Source organism: Canis lupus, chromosome 11 (genome assembly GCF_003254725.2).
Source record: "Canis lupus dingo isolate Sandy chromosome 11, ASM325472v2, whole genome shotgun sequence".
Taxonomy (NCBI): Eukaryota; Metazoa; Chordata; class Mammalia; order Carnivora; family Canidae; genus Canis; species Canis lupus.
In genome coordinates, this window is record NC_064253.1 from 72,338,034 (window position 1) to 72,355,808 (window position 17,775).

The window sequence follows — 17,775 nt, forward strand, 5'->3', positions numbered from 1 at the left end:
GGAGTTTCATTATGTAGGCCTGATTGATTGAATCATCAGGAATGTTATTGAATTAAATTTCCAACCCCGTCCCCTCCCCCAAAGTCAGACTGGTATTATCGGGTTCAAAACCCCAAGCCTCTAATTACATGGTTGGTCATTCCTGCAAGGCCAATCTCCATCTTAAACTATTCAAAAACTCATTGTGAATCAATTCATTAGCAAAAACTCAGGCATGTTCCCAAAGGACCCATCATGAATAACAAGATGCTCTTATGAACTGGGGAATTATAAAAGTTTAGAAGCTCCATCTCAGGAGCCAGGGACAAAGATCCAATAACTTATTACATAACGACATTCAAAAATCTGTCAGTGTTATTATCTACCATATTAATAGACTAATAAGAAAGCCCATAAATAGGCATTTAAAAAAAAAACAAATATCTATTAGTGATTCAAAAACTTGCAGCAAACTAAGAAAAAAAATTTATCAATCTGATAAAGAGCATATATAAAAATCCTATGGCTATTAGCTTATTTAATGGTAAAAGACTGAATATATTTGCCAAAAGGCCAAGCATAAGCCTAGAATGTTTATTCATATTACTTCTAATCATTATTGTACTAGAGGTCTTAGAATGTGCAATAAGACAAGACAAAAAAAAGTAAAGATTTGCAGATTATAGTAAGTAAAGTTTTATTTGTTTGCAGATGACATGATGACGTATGTACAAATTCTCCCCAAAAATCTATTGCAAAGATACCAGAGCTATAATAAGTGAGTTCTTACTTACTTATTATTGCATGATATTAACAAATGAACAAGAAAAAAATTGTTTTCTGTTTATCATCAATGAACAACTAGAAAGTGAAATTTTAAAAATACATTATTTGTAATGCCATCAAAAAGTATGAGCATTGGAGATAAATTAACAAAACACAGTGATATCTATACATTAATATTAGAAAATATTGCCAAAAGAAATTTTTAAAAAAGGTATGAATAAATGGAGATATGTATCATGTTCATGAATCAGAAGACAATATTTTTAAGTTGTCAATTCTTCCCATTATAAATCTCAATCAATATACCAATAAACACTTTTTGTAAAAATCAATAATTTGATTCTAAAATGTATATAAAAATACAAACAACCTAAAATAACCAAAACAATTTTGAAAAAGAACAAAGTTGGAAGATTTGAACTACCTAATTGGAAGACATAATAAAGCTTTAGAATCAAGACGGATTGTTTTGGCATAAGGATAACATAGATCAATGGAACAGAACAGAATATCAGAAATGGATTCAAACGTAAATGGTTAATTGATTTTTGACCAAGAAGCCAAGATAATTCAATGGGGAAAAATACTCTCCTTTTGAACAAATGGTGCTGGCACAATTGGATATGCACATATTTAAAAACTGAACCTCAACCCTTGCCTCATACCAGTCACAAAAATTAACTCAAAATGGATTATAAAATTAAATGTAAGGGCTAAAAAATAATTCTGAAAGATAATATAGGAGGAAATCCTTGTGACCTTCGGTTAAGGAAAGATTTCATCCACACAGAATCTAAAGGAGAAACCATAAAGAATTTTCATATAGGGCTTCATCAAAATTAAAAATTATTTTCTCCTCAAAAGACACTGTAGTGAAAATGAAAAGGCAAATTACACACTAGGAGAAAATATGTGATAAGTATATATCTGATAAAGGGCTTGTAATCAGCATATATAAATAACCCATTCAACTTCATAACAAAAAGATAAACAACTAGATTTCTAAAAAGAATCTGAACAGACACTTCACCAAAAATAATATACAGATGGCAAAATAAGCACAGGAAAAAGTCCTCGACATCATCAGTCATTAGGTAAACACAAATTAAAACCACAATGAGATAGTTCTCCATACCCATTTGGAATGACTAAAATTAAGAATGACAACAGCAAGCTTTGCTCTCACACATTGCTGCTGGGAATGCAAAACGAAACAATCACTTTGGAAAAACAGTCAGCAATTTCTTATAAAGTTAAAACTTAACTCTGCATTTCCATTCTTAGATATTTGCCCAACTGAGAGGAAAACATATGTCTACACAAAGACTAGTTAAACAGGAATGTTAGGAGCTTCCTTACCAATCGTCAAAACTGGGAAGCTGAATATCCATCAACTGGCGAATGGATAAACAAATTGCCGTAGAGCCACAAAAAAAGAATCGGGAAAGAAACACTAACGATACACAACAACGTGGGTGAATCTCAGAAGCTTTATGCCATCTGTGGAGGAAGCCAGACAGCAAGACTCCACAGGATTCCCAAGCCGCTTGAAATCAGACCAGTGGCTACAAGGGGCCCTGGATTTATGGGGTGAAGAAAACATTCTAATCTTGATTGTGGTACTTGATCTTGATTGCATGACTGTATACATTTGTCAAAACTTGTTGACAGCATACTTAAAATTGATGACTATTATTGTATGTAAATTATACCTAATAGAGCTGATTTCTAAAGATGAATATGTATAGGTTTCGTTTGTGAAGAGCCTGGGTGGCGGTACACTTAGTGTTAACAGCGGTTATCTCTGTGGTTCAGGATTAGGTGTGCTTCTTCTTTTTTTTGTTTTTTTCTTCTTGCCAGCATTCATTGACTTATTCATATATTCAGAATCTACTTATTAATTAGTCCCAAACATTCTACAAATCATTGGAGATACAATGGTTGGCAAGATAGACATGGTTTCTGTGATCAGGGACTGCACACACAAGCCACCTGTCTCTTCTCTGCATTCCCTAATCTTTCTATGATGAACATGTTTCATTTTTGTCATAGCAAGGAGAAAAATTCCTCATGACTTCAAGAATTATGTTGTCTTTCAATCCTCTTTTCCTGTAAGTTTGCTTCTCTGGTTTTCTACTTTGCGACTATCATGATCATCAGCATATGTTCAGTGTACGGAATGTATGGTGTATGTCGACTGCTGTCACCATGAAAAATAAGGAGAAAAGAGAATCTAACTGCTTCCCAATATGTGTTAGAGGAAACATGTGACACGCTTCAAATTTTACACGAAATGAGTCAATATCAGCATTTTAAATAGCTACATTATTTATATAAGTAGATGCCCTATTTAGGTAATCTATACTGATTAAAAAGAGGGGGGAAATGTACTGGTATATTAGGATGGACTGCGTCATTATTATATAAGAATGCGCATGCTCCACTAATGCAGTCATTATAAACTTCCTGTAAAATCACAGACCATGTCAGCTGGATGAAATCTTATCAGTCATCTACTAGAATATTCGGATTCTACAGACTCACAATGACCTTTGAGAAGGAAATGACCTCTTGAAGACCACACTGCTCATTATAGAAGCCATCAGAAATAGAATCCAGGTGTCTTGATGACTCACAATCCAGATTTCACAGATGGCTACTACTTTGGAACTTGGAATTTACAAAAGTTTTCAATTATACAGCATGTGTTCTATTTTTTTTTTTTTTTTTAACCACTGCAACTACCATCTCCGTGACAGACTTTATTAATCAATCACCATGCTTTCTGGCTAAGTTCTGATGCAGCCTGAGACTTCTCCCCCACCGTTTTCTCCACAGTTACTACCAGTAGATCAGAGTAAACACTTCAGTTGAAACTCTTATGAGATAGATACATACACACACACATACACAGATGTACTTTTTTTTTTTTTAAGTAAGCTCCACATATTGTAGCCCAATGTGGGCCTTGAACCCATGACCCAGAGATCAAAACCTGAGCTGAGATCAAGAGTCAGACACTTAACCGCCTGAGCCACCCAGGTGCCCCCGCCACCTGGCACATATTTTTTGGTAGGTGTAGTGCTGGTATCAGGCTTCGCAAATAAGTCTTTATGTTCCTGCCTGTGTCCCACAGTTTTCATCTTTCTCTAGCCTATTGATTAGAAAAAGTAGGTGAGATCATCTATGTGGAAGGACTTTTGGAAGCTCTGCCACAACAATGGTAAATTTTCTCTATTTATTGACTCCCATCTCCTTCTCTTTTTCCCCAAAGTCTGTGTGGCTATGGTGTGGTACAAGCTCATTTCCTCTGCTGAAATCTGCCTGCATCTTGATTTAGGAATAAGGTACGGTGAAGGGGATTTATGTTGCTTCATTCTTATTTTAGCATTCTCTTTCCATTATATACAGTGAAAAGAAATTAATTATAAAAATGGGAGCTGAGTAAGAAGTTCCCAGGGACAATACCAGTCGAGAAAAAAAAAAGAAAATGCTGTGTATTTGGAGGTAGAAACGGATGATTTGGAATCCTTCTGCCGTAGTCTTGTAGCAATCTGACCGGCTGAGCAATGATTTTCTCCAGCAATGAACTGGAGGGGACATGCATCCAGTTGCTGCTCTTTAAAGTACTTTCCAGCATGGATGATAGGTTTAAAAATTACTTTGGAACCCTAACATTTGCAGTAAGTAAAGACCACTGTGAGTAAGCCCAAGCTCTCTCTTTCGCGGGGGTGGTGCATCCGAAGAGGACAGCCTTGGGGGGCTTCCACTACACATTCAATTTTATGGCTAAAATTGCATGGGGAGGGCCAAACACTAAACAAACAAACAATAATCAAAAGGCATACAGAGAAGGGTGGTAAGAGAAAGAATACTACAAGAGAACATGATAAAAATTGGCAACTGGACAGAGCAGGTCCTCTTGAAAAGATGCTACTTGGGCCCGGACCTGAGAAACCCGTAGGGGACCAGCAGAAGCGCGGACAGGTGCCCAGTACAAGGGAAAGAGGCCTCACAAGGACACAGGAAGGAGCTTGGTGCAGACTAAGCTTTCCACGTGACTGAGGGTAGAGCACACGCAGCGTGAGCGCCAGGTTGAACCGTGTGAGTGAGAAAGATCCATCGTCTGGGATAAAGCGGGCTATTCTTGAAGTAGGGCTTCACACGCGATGGTAGGCGTGGGGCTTGTGTTCTTCTAAGTTGTCAAAGGCAGCCTTTGCACGGTTTGTAAACGGAACACGGACTCCTCAGTCCTGGAGAGAAGGAACAGGAGAAGAGAGCTTTAAAAAATGCAAACACTCGGTTTGTCTGCAAAATTGCAGCAAAAAGTACAAGCTCCCCTTCCACCGTCGCCGGTTTGAACCCCGCGGATCTGCGTGGGCTCTCCATAATCGCATGGAAATGTAGACACATAAATAAACATCATTCCCTTTCTCTTAACAAGGCCTGTGCTACCTTTAGCAGAAGGCTTGGCTTAGCGCAGAGACGATTAATTGTCGTTGCTCGGCGGACGGGGCATGTTGTGAGTGAATTAATGTGCTTCAAGGACCCCGCGTGTCTGACTTTTCATGTTGTCTAAATTTGTAACCTGTAAGACTGCATTTCCATAAGTTTTGAAATGCAATGTGTTCCGTGGCGCTCAGAACTCGATCAGGATGAAAAGAGCTTTAGAAAGTAAGATGTTATTATTGTATTTGCCTTCACAAGAGAAAATAGTCAAAGGAAGACAAACAGAGGAGAGAAAAAAAAAAAAGATCCTCTATAGATTAACACTCCCACACACCCTCCAACCTGGGGAAAAAAGAAAAGAGAAAGAAAACCAGAAAACCCGGTATAAGAATTCACCTTATCAAAGACTGAACACTACAATCAGGCCTCTGTGTGAGGAAAGTTCTACCTTTTTGAACCTCGAAGAAGAAAATTATACTCACTAGAGGAAGAGAAAAAGACTTATTAACAAATCAGCGATCTGATGTTTAAATAATGCACCTGCTGAGGATGAGCCTTCTAAGTAAACCTACAGTGGAACTAATTAGTTTTCAGCATTTTGGTGATAACTTCTCAACCTTCCCTTTAGGTTAAAAAAAAATGGGTGGGCTCAGACCATTAACGCGGAGCCCAACCATGTGGTAAAACACGCACTTCAAAGGAATGACCATGGTAGCCTGGTCTTTAAACCTGATGGGTTTTTTAAATAGTACGTGAATAGGGGCACCTGGGGGGCTCAGCGGTTGGACTTCTGCCTTGGGCTCAGGGAGTGATCCTGGGGTCCTGGGATCTAATCCCACACTGGGCTCCCCGCAGGGAGCCTGTGCCTTCCTCTGCTTCTCTCTGTGTGTCTCTCATGAATAAATAAATTAAAAAAAAAAAAAGAATCTAAAAAAAAAAAAAAGCTCAAGTATGTGAATCTACTTTTTCAACTGCGTCCATTTTCTGAAATCATAATTCAGGTCAAGTTTTTCTGATGCAAATTTAGAGTTTGTGTTGAGATATACTTTCAGGATAAAATACATACTGGACTTTGAAAATTTAATATGACAAAAGTAAACGATCCCATTAATAATTGTATATTGATTACCTGCTGAAATGGGAATCTTTTGGATGTAATGAGCCGAATAAAATACATCCCACTTGTTTCTTTTTACTCCTGAGTGTGGCAGCTATAAAACCTAAAGGGACTGCTGTGGCTTGGGGTTATTTCGGTGAGTACCACCCTGGTGCGTGAGGCAGGATCTCCGGTGAGCGGGCTCCAGGTGCAAAGGTTCCCACAGCCCCAAGATGTACATCATCCCGATCCCTTGAACGGCAGCAGGCTGGGGGAAGATTAAGCACTTGGCATAAACTCAGCCACAAATGTGCAGCTGGGATTTGAACCTATGACTTGAAAGCCCTGGTTTTCTTAGAACCTCAGACTGAGGCAAAGTCCAGGCAGGCCGCTCCAGCTGCAAGATGTGCCAATGGAGCCGTGGTGTTCAAAGCACCGAGTCCGAATGCCAAGGCAGCTTGGCCACCAAATTTCTTTAAGACCTTCCAGGGGCAGAGCCGCGTCTCCCCGAGACTCGGTATTCTCTGTGTCTGTAATGAAGGTGAAGGCCTAGAAAAAAAGCGTTTTGTCACTGGTAGACGGACGGTTGGTTCCAGGAGAGGCATAGACACTCTACACCTGCTTATAAATGTTAAATATCTTTTGATTATAGTAAAATAGCTGTATACTTGGGTATGCGGAATCTAATATCCATATCGCGCTCGGGTTTTCAAAGATACTGTTTTCCTTCCAAGATAAATTTATGTAGCTTTAAAAAGTAAAGAGATTCGAAGAAAATGAATCACTGAGTGCAGACGAGAGCCACAACAGAGATCCCGAGGTGCTATGCAAACACCCAAAGTTTGGGAAACTGCTTTGGAAGACGTTGCAAGGTCCCTTGGAAGTCAGAGCTTGTAGAGGGATGGGTTATCTGACTCCGAGACACAGCTTCGGCCCTGGAACGAGGACCCGCCACCGTGAGACTCGCGGAAATGGGCTGTGGGGAGGGGGGAGCTCGGTCCTGCCTCAGCGGAGGAGGAAGGGGGTGCCCCTGGCTGCACGGGGCGGGTCTGGGAAGGGGTGCTTAGCTAGGGTTGGCCCTGCCTGAAGGAGGAGGGGAATGGAGATATAAAAGGACAAAGGCCCTGGGGTCAGGCCTGGTTGGGCTCCCTGCTCAGTGGGGAGTCTGCTTCTCCCTCTCCCTCCGCCCCTCCCCCTGCTTGTGTGCTCTCTCTCTCTCTCTCTCTCCCATAAATAAATAAAATCTTTTAAAAAGAGAGAGAGGCAGAGAATGTTTGGAGTCCCAGGAGCCCCAGGCACATCCCAAACCACATGTTTGTTTAAAAGGAGCCAGGGTAGCAGGCGCTCTGCCTTCTGCTATGTAAAAGGCACCCAGCATCCCTACTGCAGGCCAGTGCCGATCCCCACACTGGTGAGTTCCCACTGTGCTCGCCGGACACCTCCTCACAAAGAAATTTAAACAGTGATCAGAGCTTCAGCATCCACACCCCACCGGCCTGTCCTTGACACGAATGCTGCGCACTCTTCCAGGCCCTGAACATAAATCAATTTGCATGACAGCAGGGTGGAGTGAAAAGAGCCCTGGGCAGGAGGCCGGAGCCTCAGGAGCCTCAGGTTCTCAACTCCGAGCTCTCACCAATTAGCAAGGTGACCTTTCCCTCAACACACATTTACTAGACACGCGTCAGGGGTCGTGCTGAGCCCTGGGGCAGCTGCTGTCGAGGGCAGGCTGGGCCGCCCCCTGGCTGGGTGCTGGGCTCACCTTCCAGTCCTGGGGGAGGGCGGTGGGCAAGGTCCTACAGAGTCGGTCACTGCCATGCTCGGCCCGGTTCCCCTCTTCCATACGAGCGGCCCATCCAGCCCGTTCACTGTCCTTGAGCACACTGCTGGGTTCCTACCATGTTCCGGGCACTTTACAAATCCCCAGAGCTGAACTGTCCCATACGGTAGCTGCTGGCTTCGGGTGGCTTCCGTGCCCTGAAATTGTTCTGAGCTGAACTGTGCTCTAAATATAAAACCCACGCTGGATTTCCAAAACAGTAGGGGCAGCCCGGGGGGCTCGGTGGCTTAGCGCCGCCTTCAGCCCAGGGTGTGACCCCGGGGTCCCCCGATCTAGTCCCACGTCGGGCTCCCTGAGTGGAGCCTGCTTCTCCCTCTGCCTGGGTCTCTGCCTCTGTCTTGCTCTGTATCTCTCATGAATAAATAAATAAAATCTTTAAAAAAAAAAACTCAGTATGAAAAAAGTAATATAAAAAATGCCCTTAATACTGCGTCCTATTGATTGCATTTTGAGAGAATAACATATGGACATCGTTGTTCAAATTAAATGTATTATTAAAATAATATTCACCTGTTTTTTAGGGGTGGGGTTGTTTCTATTTTTTGAATGTGGCTACTAGAAAAATGTTCCACTACAAATGCAGCTAGCCTTTATGGTTCACATTATCTTTCTATCTGGACAGAGGTGCTGCAGAGATGTGGCAATGAACAAAAAGGGGAAAAGTCCTTCAGTGATGAAAGCCCTTGTGACCGCTTGAGAAAAACAAAAGTACTAAATCGCAGCCCTGATTGTACTTATACATTCACACTTAATTTAAGCCTGTTGAAGGCAAGAGTCGTGCTTTGCTCACTTCGGTTTTCCTGTTCAGGGGAGAAGCACTGAGCTTGTCTTTGGTTGGACCATGTATCAACACCATTGCATCTGGGGGTCATGAAGACAACTGGGCATCTACATACGCTGTTCCCTTTCCTGCCACACCAGCAATTCCTGTTGTAGTCTTGACTAAGTCTGCCTACCTCTGGGCCAATGTCCTCCTCGCATGTACAATGAGGGGATTAAACACAGTGACTTCTAAAGCCCTTCCCAGGTTTGAACTTCTATGAAACTAGCATGACGAAGGCCAGGCGCAAACTGTCCCACGAAATGTCAGCCGTAACCGCCCTCTGATTTATTAGGAGTTATTAGGCAACATTTCTACAAACCTGTTCTCCTGCCCAGAAGGGTATTTAGGGAAAATTAGAATTAACGAAGAATCTTCTAAATATAGTGTGTCAAACTTTAAAATATGAACCCACAGAGAAGGGGGAAGGGTAGGTCCTTCAAGTGAAGGCTTGAGTTGCCAAGCTGCCACCAAAGCTGCCTAGACATCTGCTGAAATTCCTTAGAAGATTATGATTAGGATAATCCCTCAGGGACCACAGGAGGAAGCAGAGGGGAATTCTGGCTCAGTTCACAAGACACCAGCTGTGAGTGTGCACTATAACCAAACTGGATTTTGGCAAACCAGGTGGCAGCCTGCGAGGTGTGGTGTGTGATGTCTTGGGCAGGGTCTCTCCCTGGGGCTGGATGGGCCATTTAACCAGCAGCCTCCTGCTCCTGAAGGGCCTCGGGGTTTTGGCATAATCAACACATGAAGTTATGCATGAAGTCATCTCTGTGTGTGTATGTGTGTGTGTCTGTCTGTAAAGCTTTGCCATTGCCAGTGTTTGCACGTACTGAGATAGGCCACCATTTTGTTTTAACATTGGACATTGATTCACTTGGTACATAGCTCAACCCCTCACTAGTTCTCAGAGGTAGTGGTCCCAGAAGGATGTTTTTTTTCCATTTCTTCTGGCCTCCCATGCCATGCAATTTCCTTCCAGGCCCCATAAAGAAATTCAAGTGTAAATACCACTGAGGGAGGGACACAATGATGCGCCAATAGGAATGACAGTCTCACTAGACTACAAAGGAGAGGCGGACCAGGGATGAGGCTCGAGAACCTTGGGTCGCTGGGTGACCTTAACTAAATATCTATCCTTGAGCCTTGGTTTTGTTGTTTGCAAAATAAGCATTGGATTGAGTCTAACTTCCCTTTTAGTCTTAATATTCTCAGGGTATTCAACCTTGAATACACATTAGAATCAGCTCAAATGAAGTATTTAAATCAGAACCAATTAAGGTTAGGTCATCAGTTCCTCTGGTGATTTCAATATTAGGAATTTCTAGAGGTGAAGCAACACTTTCTGACAAACCAGAAAGCTAATATTAAAAGCCAGGAGGTCCTTCTAAGAAGGGAGAACTGCTGATGTATTTCTCTCAGTAGGAGGGTGTCCCACATATTAAAGGAACAATGAGCAAATTAACTATGGTGGAGGGACAGTCCAGGCCGTGCGGTCCAATAGAAAAAGGATGTAAACTGCAAATGTCATTAAAATTTCTTAGCACCCACATTCAAAAAAGTAAAAAAAAAAAAAAAAAAAAAAAGTGAAAAAAAAAGAAAGAAAAACCAGATAGAAGTAATTTTTTTTAAGATTTATTTATTTATGACAGACATAGAGAGAGAGAGAAAGAGGCAGAGACACAGGCAGAGGGAGAAGCAGGCTCCATGCCGGGAGCCCGACGTGGGACTGGATCCCGGGCTCCAGGATCGCGCCCTGGGCCAAAGGCAGGCGCTAAACCGCTGAGCCACCCAGGGATCCCAGATAGAAGTAATTTTAATGATCATTTTATTTAAATCAATATATCCAAAATAGGCAAGCCTGTAATCAATATATTTAACTTAAAATTTTTTTGTAGGCACATTTGGAAAGCAAAATTTGAATGAGCTTGATCCTAATGTCATCGTTTATTTAACCCGACATATCAAAAATATTATCATTTCAACATATGAACAATAAAAATTTACGGAGAAGACACTTCTACAGTTGTGGTCACACATGGCTGGGGGCTACCAAAGGAGAGGACACAGGTCTAGGCCTTCTTTCTTACTCAAGTGTGGTCTTCAGACCAGTATCGCGCACATTATGTGAGAGCACGTTTGAAAGGCAGCGGATGAGACTCCATTCCAGAACTACCACATCAGAATCTGCATTCCTCAGTTCATTCATTTGCACATTAAGGCTTGAGAAAGTCCTCCCCTCCCCACTTGCACCACCCATTCCCACCCGTATCAACCGTCCCTCAACCTCTGGGGACCTGGCCATTGCTCCAACCTAGCATTTGTTAGCTAACTTATCATCAGTTTCCCCTCCCAACTCAGCGGGGAGCCTGCTTCCCCCTCTCCCTCTGCCTGCTGCTCCCCCTGCCTGTGCCCCCCTCCTCTCTGTCAAATAAATAGATAAAATATTTTCTTAAATAAAGACAATTCTCAATATAACACTGAGAGTCTGGGGCAGAAAAGAGAACAGATGTGGATTCCAGACCACCATGGCGCTACAGACCACAGGCACCTGCAGTCAGGCTATGTAGGGTCTGGACAAGCCACATGACCTCACTAAGCCTTAGTTCTCTCACTAGGAAGTAGGGATGATAATGCCTGCATCCGTTGTGAAAATTCAGTGAAAAGATGCGTTTGTAAGGCTTCATCAACTGTACAGGGCTTGGAACTAGAAGGCATTGCGGTTTGGTTCTCCAACATTGCAACCCCTTACCTGCTCCTCTCCAGGCACTGGGTTTCATTTTCCACTTGAGTTTAGAAGTCAAATATTTAGCTGTGCTAATGGGGTATTGGATCTTTTTATTATGGCCTCAGTACTCACTGTGTGCAGCTTTGCCGAGATAATAAAAGATGTTAGACTTGGTCTTGCAACTGCTTAATGCAGAAATGCTATGGGAACACACCTGGGGTGCGGCTTCCACTGGAATCAATGGTGAAGTCAGCCATGTCCCCAGCAGAGATAAAAGCATTAATGTCCTATTTCACCTCAGCCCACACGGGCATGACGTTGATTAAAATTATTTTCTGCAGTTTGATTCCTTTTTTTTTTAAAGGAAATTTGTAGAGAGGGTCTGTGTGTGTGTGTGTGTGTGTGTGTGTGTGTGTATGAGAGAGAGAGACAGACAGACAGAGAGACAGAGAGATAAAGAGAGGTTTTAATGGCAGTTGGATTTGATACCGCTGCTTGAGGTCTACTTTCAGATCTAGTTTTAATGGCACACATTTCACAGTCCCACGGCTTGGATAGGGCCACAGGGAGGTTTTGTTAAGTGCACTGGGCCTCCCTCACTCCTCCACTTTCCAGGCCTGTCTCGTGGTCTTTTGTGCCACTGAGTGTATTCATGTGTGTGTCTGTGCAGGTCCATTGGTTTAAGCCTATTTTACATGATTTAAAAGAGAAAGCCTCTGCTGCAGAGTTGACGTGTCTCATGAGAAAAGGTGCAGGTGAGGGAGAACATGCCAGGGCTCTATGTAGGTGCGTATCTACAGGCACACACATGTGGGTATGGGTGTGGGTGTGGGTGGTGGATCAGTAGAAGTGCAGACGGGTGGAAGCCGCTAAGAGGACGCACTTGATAAAGAAGAGCTGAATAAGATATTGGGTGGAGGGAGGTGTGTACAAATGCAGCATATCTTTACGTTTAAATCACAGTGCAAGGGTGTGGAACACGATATATGGAAGAATGAAGAATAGGATTGGCCATTGGGAAGGAGGCAGATATAAGCATGGGTTTGTCCATAAGATTGGTCCAAGGGTGTACGTGGGCGTGTGTGTGTGCGTGTGTATCAGTCCACAGATATTTTTGAAGGTCAACTATAAATCATTCAACGTGCTGGTGGCCCAATGCAGGATATTAAGCTATGAATATGACAGCCAAGGTCTCTACCCATATCAAGCCCATAGTCTATGATGGAATTTCTCAATCATAACACTTTTGACATTTTGGGGCAGATAATCCTTTTTTGTGAGGGCGGCTGTCCTGTACATTATGGAACATGTAGCAGTACTCCTGGTGTCTACCTAGGGATAGCACCTACTAGTTGTGACAACCCATGATGTCTCCAGATGTTGCCAAATGTCCCTGGGGAGCAAAATCATCATATGTTGGTCTACGGGGAAAGATAGATATTAAACAAACAAAAAACAAAAAAGATAGAGAATTGATTATGTAAGCAACTACACGTTGTGAGAGAGAAGGGCAGGGAGCTGTGAGATCTTACAACTGTCAAGGTGAAGCTTTAGAAAAGGCCTCTGGGAGGGTAGGGTGGATAAGTAGGACAGGAAAGACAGGTATGACTGTGCCAGGTGATGTGAACAAATGTTCCAGAGAGGGGACAGTAAGTGGAGAAAGGTCCTGACAGAAGAAGGAGGGAGTATGTCCTTCAAAACAAAACCAAACAAAAAACTCAGGAGAGAGCCCTGTGGACATAGAGTGAGTGGAACAGGGAGGTCTGAGACATGAGGCCAGCTCTTGGGATGGGACCCAAGCCCCTTGTGCCCAGAATATGCAACACAAAGTGGATCAGAAGTCATGGCCATCAAACCGTGGCGCCCAGAAGTCATTGCCGTTCGGAGAAGTTCTGTGTTTCTGGAAGAATCTTGTGACTAGAGGGATGCAAGTGTGGATACAGGCCTGTGTACCCTGTTCACACTGAGGCTTCTGCTTAATGACAAGAACAGCATGGAGCGAGCCAGCCACGCTTGTCTAGGAGATGTTCTCATGAGAGCAGGTGGTTTCAGCTTTATGGGGACTGAGAATCTAGCTCTTCAGTAGTGTTTCCATCTACCTTTGAGCTACACTGAGGGTCTCAGCTATTTCTCAGGATCACACACAAAAAGGACACAAGACCTGTTCCATGTACACACACACAGAACGTACATATGCGAGCATGCATGCACTCACACACCTTCACCTACTTGGAATTAACCAATAAATAATAGGGTCGGGGCAGAGGATAGAGGAATAAGGTGTGTGTGTGTGTGTGTGTGTGTGTGTGTGTGTGTGTAGGGGAAGGTGTTCATTAAGTGGTCCACAGAGACTTCCCAGAGACGGGCCCATTAGCATTTGCCTCCTTAGATTTGGCCCCATCCACTAGATCCGGTCCACCAGTTCTGGTTTTCAGGGAGAGTGAACCAGCTGAGCAAATTGAAATCTGAGGCCTTTCTTCAGGGACCCACAGTTGGAAGTCCAGGGACTGCTGGCTACCCAGCTTCAAAATGGCAGGAAATGCAGTAGTGCAGCCAACTCAATCTTCCCAATTCTTACTCACATGCTCCACCACCAACCTAATTACGTCTGTCTCTCCGTCTGCTTCCAACTAACAAATTATTTCTGTCTTTCCCGTGTGAATTGTCAGGGAAGAAATCTGATGAACTGAGCTCACCCTCCCAGGACAAGTTATTTCATGCTCCACTACCAGCCAACAAAGGGACTCCTCTGGAGGTGACTACACCTGGTCCAGGAGGTACGCGCCCGAAAACAGCAGGGTGCTGTAAGTGGCGCAGTCTTGTCTAGAAGGGGAGTTGGGGAAGAGCTGTCAGCACAACCAGCATATCCCCCAGAAGCCCGGTTAACCACACCAGGAGAAGGCAGGTTCTGGTGGTAGTCCGAACCACTGGGGTAGGAAAGACCCTCCCTGAAGACCAAACTCATATTTGGAAGGACATTTCTCTTTTTTTATTTCTTTTTTTAAAATTATTAACTTCTATATGTTTGTAGCATTTTACACATTGCAACACGTTCTTATTAGCAAACATGGGAGTGACTCAGGACCACGGCGCGTCTTGTGCCATTAAATCTGGTGTCTTCACTCTCAGCCTCCTTGAGTTTCCTAGCACTTCTACAAAGATCTAGATTCACAGATGCAGACCTCCATGAGGAAGGACAGTCCCTTTAAAGAATAAAACAAAGTTGCCAGAGGCCAGGGTAGCATACAATGGGCTCAGTACTGTGGGCTTTGGGTTTATCTTTTGAAGAAATCAGAGTTGAATGAGGATGTGAGGACGTTTGGGATGTTTATTGTGAAACATGCAGGATCTGATGCTCTCTGAGCATCTTGAAAGCCTGGATGGTGTCCCACAAGTGATCTCCCAGGACCGGGCATAACATCTCACCCAGAACCAGTGGGAAAAGGAGTTTATTAAACTGGACTGAGCCCCTCACCATCTGTCTAGCTCCGCCGGGCCACTCACCAGCTCGTAAGTTCCTTGAAAGCAGGCCTGTGTCATCCTCTTCATCCGGCATCACTCTGTTAGCCTGGCACCAGGCCTGACAAAGAGTAAATGTTCAATAAACATCTGTTGAATGTGTTTTTAAAAAATGACACCATGTGCATATGCTTCTTATTTATCCCTAATATGCACAGATGCTTTCTGTAGATGCTGAGAACGTCAGCTCTGGGGTGAGGACCGAATCCAGGCTCACCACCTACTGGCTGTCTGACCTTGAGCAAATAACTCACTGTACCTAAGTCTCCTTTATAAATGGGAATAATAACACCTGCCTTATATAGCTGCTGTTGTTTTAAGAGACAGAGAGAGATAGACAGAGAGAGAGAGAGAGAGAGCGTGGCCCAGGGGGGCAGTGACAGAGGGAGAGAGAGAGAGAGAATCTTAAGTAGGCTCCACACCCAGGATGGCACCTCACACCGGGCTCAGGCCCCCCACCTTGAGAGCATGACCTGAGCTGAAATAAGAGGCACTTAACCTACTGAGCCAACCAGGCGCCCTGGTTGTTGTGTCTTTTAAATGAGCTAATATGTGTGAAGAGTTCACAAGAGCACCTGACAAGTAATATGCACTAAGTGATATGATTTCCCCCCTCACCTACAAACATACTCAATGAATAGTTCCAAATACAAGCGCAGTAATCCAATAACTATTTTTACCTCCTGCTCTCCTTATCTGAAATAGTTTCAAAACTTTCCTTGGCTCAGAAAAATCTCAATCAGTTGATAGTTTCCCCAACAGAACCAGAATGGCCTACCGTGTAGTTCTCGCAAGCTGCCACAGACTCTCTTGCTTGTAAGTATCCATCCAGGTAAAAGGACCTTTTTTAAAAAAAAAAAATTTTTTTTCACAGCTTCTCCTGCATATGGATTTTCTGTGTCTGCATGGACAGTTTGCCAGAGGCTCCTGCCACGGTCTCCATTCATGTGTGTGTTTTGGACAGGAAACCCAGCCCCATGGCTGGCCCTTCTGACCCATCCTGACCCTGATGAAATCCCAAATATCAGCTGCCCTAGGAAGAGTTAAAGTGAAAACAGAGGAATATGGTGATGATGGAGAGAAAGAAGAACATATCCTGAGTTCCTAACATGTCCCAGGTCCTGTGCCAATGGCTTCGTGGGGATGAATAAGGCGTGGACCCCCCTGTGTAGTGCTCACAACATGATTGTGGCATTTGAGGGTTTTGGCAAAAAGATATGTCACAGACAGGGACCTTCATTGTCCTGGCAGGGTCAGAGAAGATGTCACAGAAGACCTGGGGCTGGATCCAGGCCTTGGGTGACCCACGCATGTGATCATTCATCCTGTCATCCATTACTTTGGCCAACATGTTTAGGTGTCTACGTTGTGTTGGACACTTGGCCAAGCACTGGGCATATGGAGAAGGCTACACCCGATCTATGCAGGTGATCTGTCTATACACCCACACACGGGGTGTAATGGGCAGAGGGGGCGGGGGGCACCCAGTGACTATTAAGTACAATATTCAACACAGTGATTTCAGTAATTGATGCATATGGAAGATGCAATTGAATCATTCATGGAGCGATGGAAACAGCACCTAAATCTGCATGTGAGACTCAAAGAAAGTTTCATAAAGGAAGTAGTATCTGAGCTACATTAACAAGGAAAATAAGCCATTTACGGGGTATTTTCCATGTGCCAGGCATTGTGCTCCGTATGTGACACACGCTAAGCAGCTGAATCCCAACACTACGGGGAGCATTTCTCTTTCAGCCCGGGCAGGTAACTGGAAACTTGTGGCGAAGGTGAGCAGCCTCTCAAGGTCATGCAGGTAGCCCGTGGTGGAGGCCAGGGCTCAGTTTATCAAGTGGCCCATGTCCCATCTTGGCTCTCAGCTGCTCCCTGTGCAGCTTGAATATCCCTGAAACGTAGGAAAGGTCCAAAGCGGAGGGAGTTCCAGGGAGAAGGGACCTGCATGTACAGAGGCAGGGAAACAGCAGACTGGGGACCCATCAATCAGTGCAGCTGGCCTGGTGGGCTTCGGGTGAGCAGGGAAGGAGCTGAGGCAGGAGGCACGGCCCTCAGGGCCTTCTGTGCTCCAATTAGAAGCTGATTTTCTGCTGGAGTCTTTAAGGAGGGAGACAGATCCAAAAAAAAAAAAAAACGACTTATTTATTTATTTTGGAGACAGGGGGAGGAGGGGGGCAGAGAGAGAGAGAGAGAAAATCTCAAGCAGGCTCCCCGCAGACCCCAGAGCCTGACACAGAGCTTGATCTGAGGACCCTGAGACCACAACCTGAGCCCAAATCAAGAGTCCAGCCTCACCCGACTGAACCACCCAGGGGCCGCAGAGGCAAAAAAGCTTCTGAGCAAGAGTGAAATCAGCCCAGATCTGCCCGTGGAAAGATGGATTAGGGTGGAGGCTGGGGGCTTCGAACGCCAAGCTAAGGAGTGTTTGTCGGGATGTGGAGCTATATTGGCGAGAGTTAAAAGAAACCCTCTTTTGCCTTCCTGTCTCTGCCTGTCAATCTAACCCATTGAGATGGAAGGCTGTAAGTTTATTTGATTTC

The 17,775-nt window shown here is 44.0% G+C and overlaps 1 long non-coding RNA gene across 1 annotated transcript; it reads right to left on the minus strand.

Annotated features, from left to right (window-relative positions):
* Positions 1 to 3,847: 3,847 nt before the first annotated feature.
* Positions 3,848 to 16,407, minus strand: LOC112650156 (uncharacterized). Its single transcript, XR_003130003.3, has 3 exons — positions 15,999 to 16,407; positions 15,206 to 15,281; positions 3,848 to 5,018 (listed from the first exon to the last, which is right to left on the minus strand). It is a non-coding gene; the product is annotated as an uncharacterized LOC112650156 (long non-coding RNA).
* Positions 16,408 to 17,775: the final 1,368 nt, after the last annotated feature.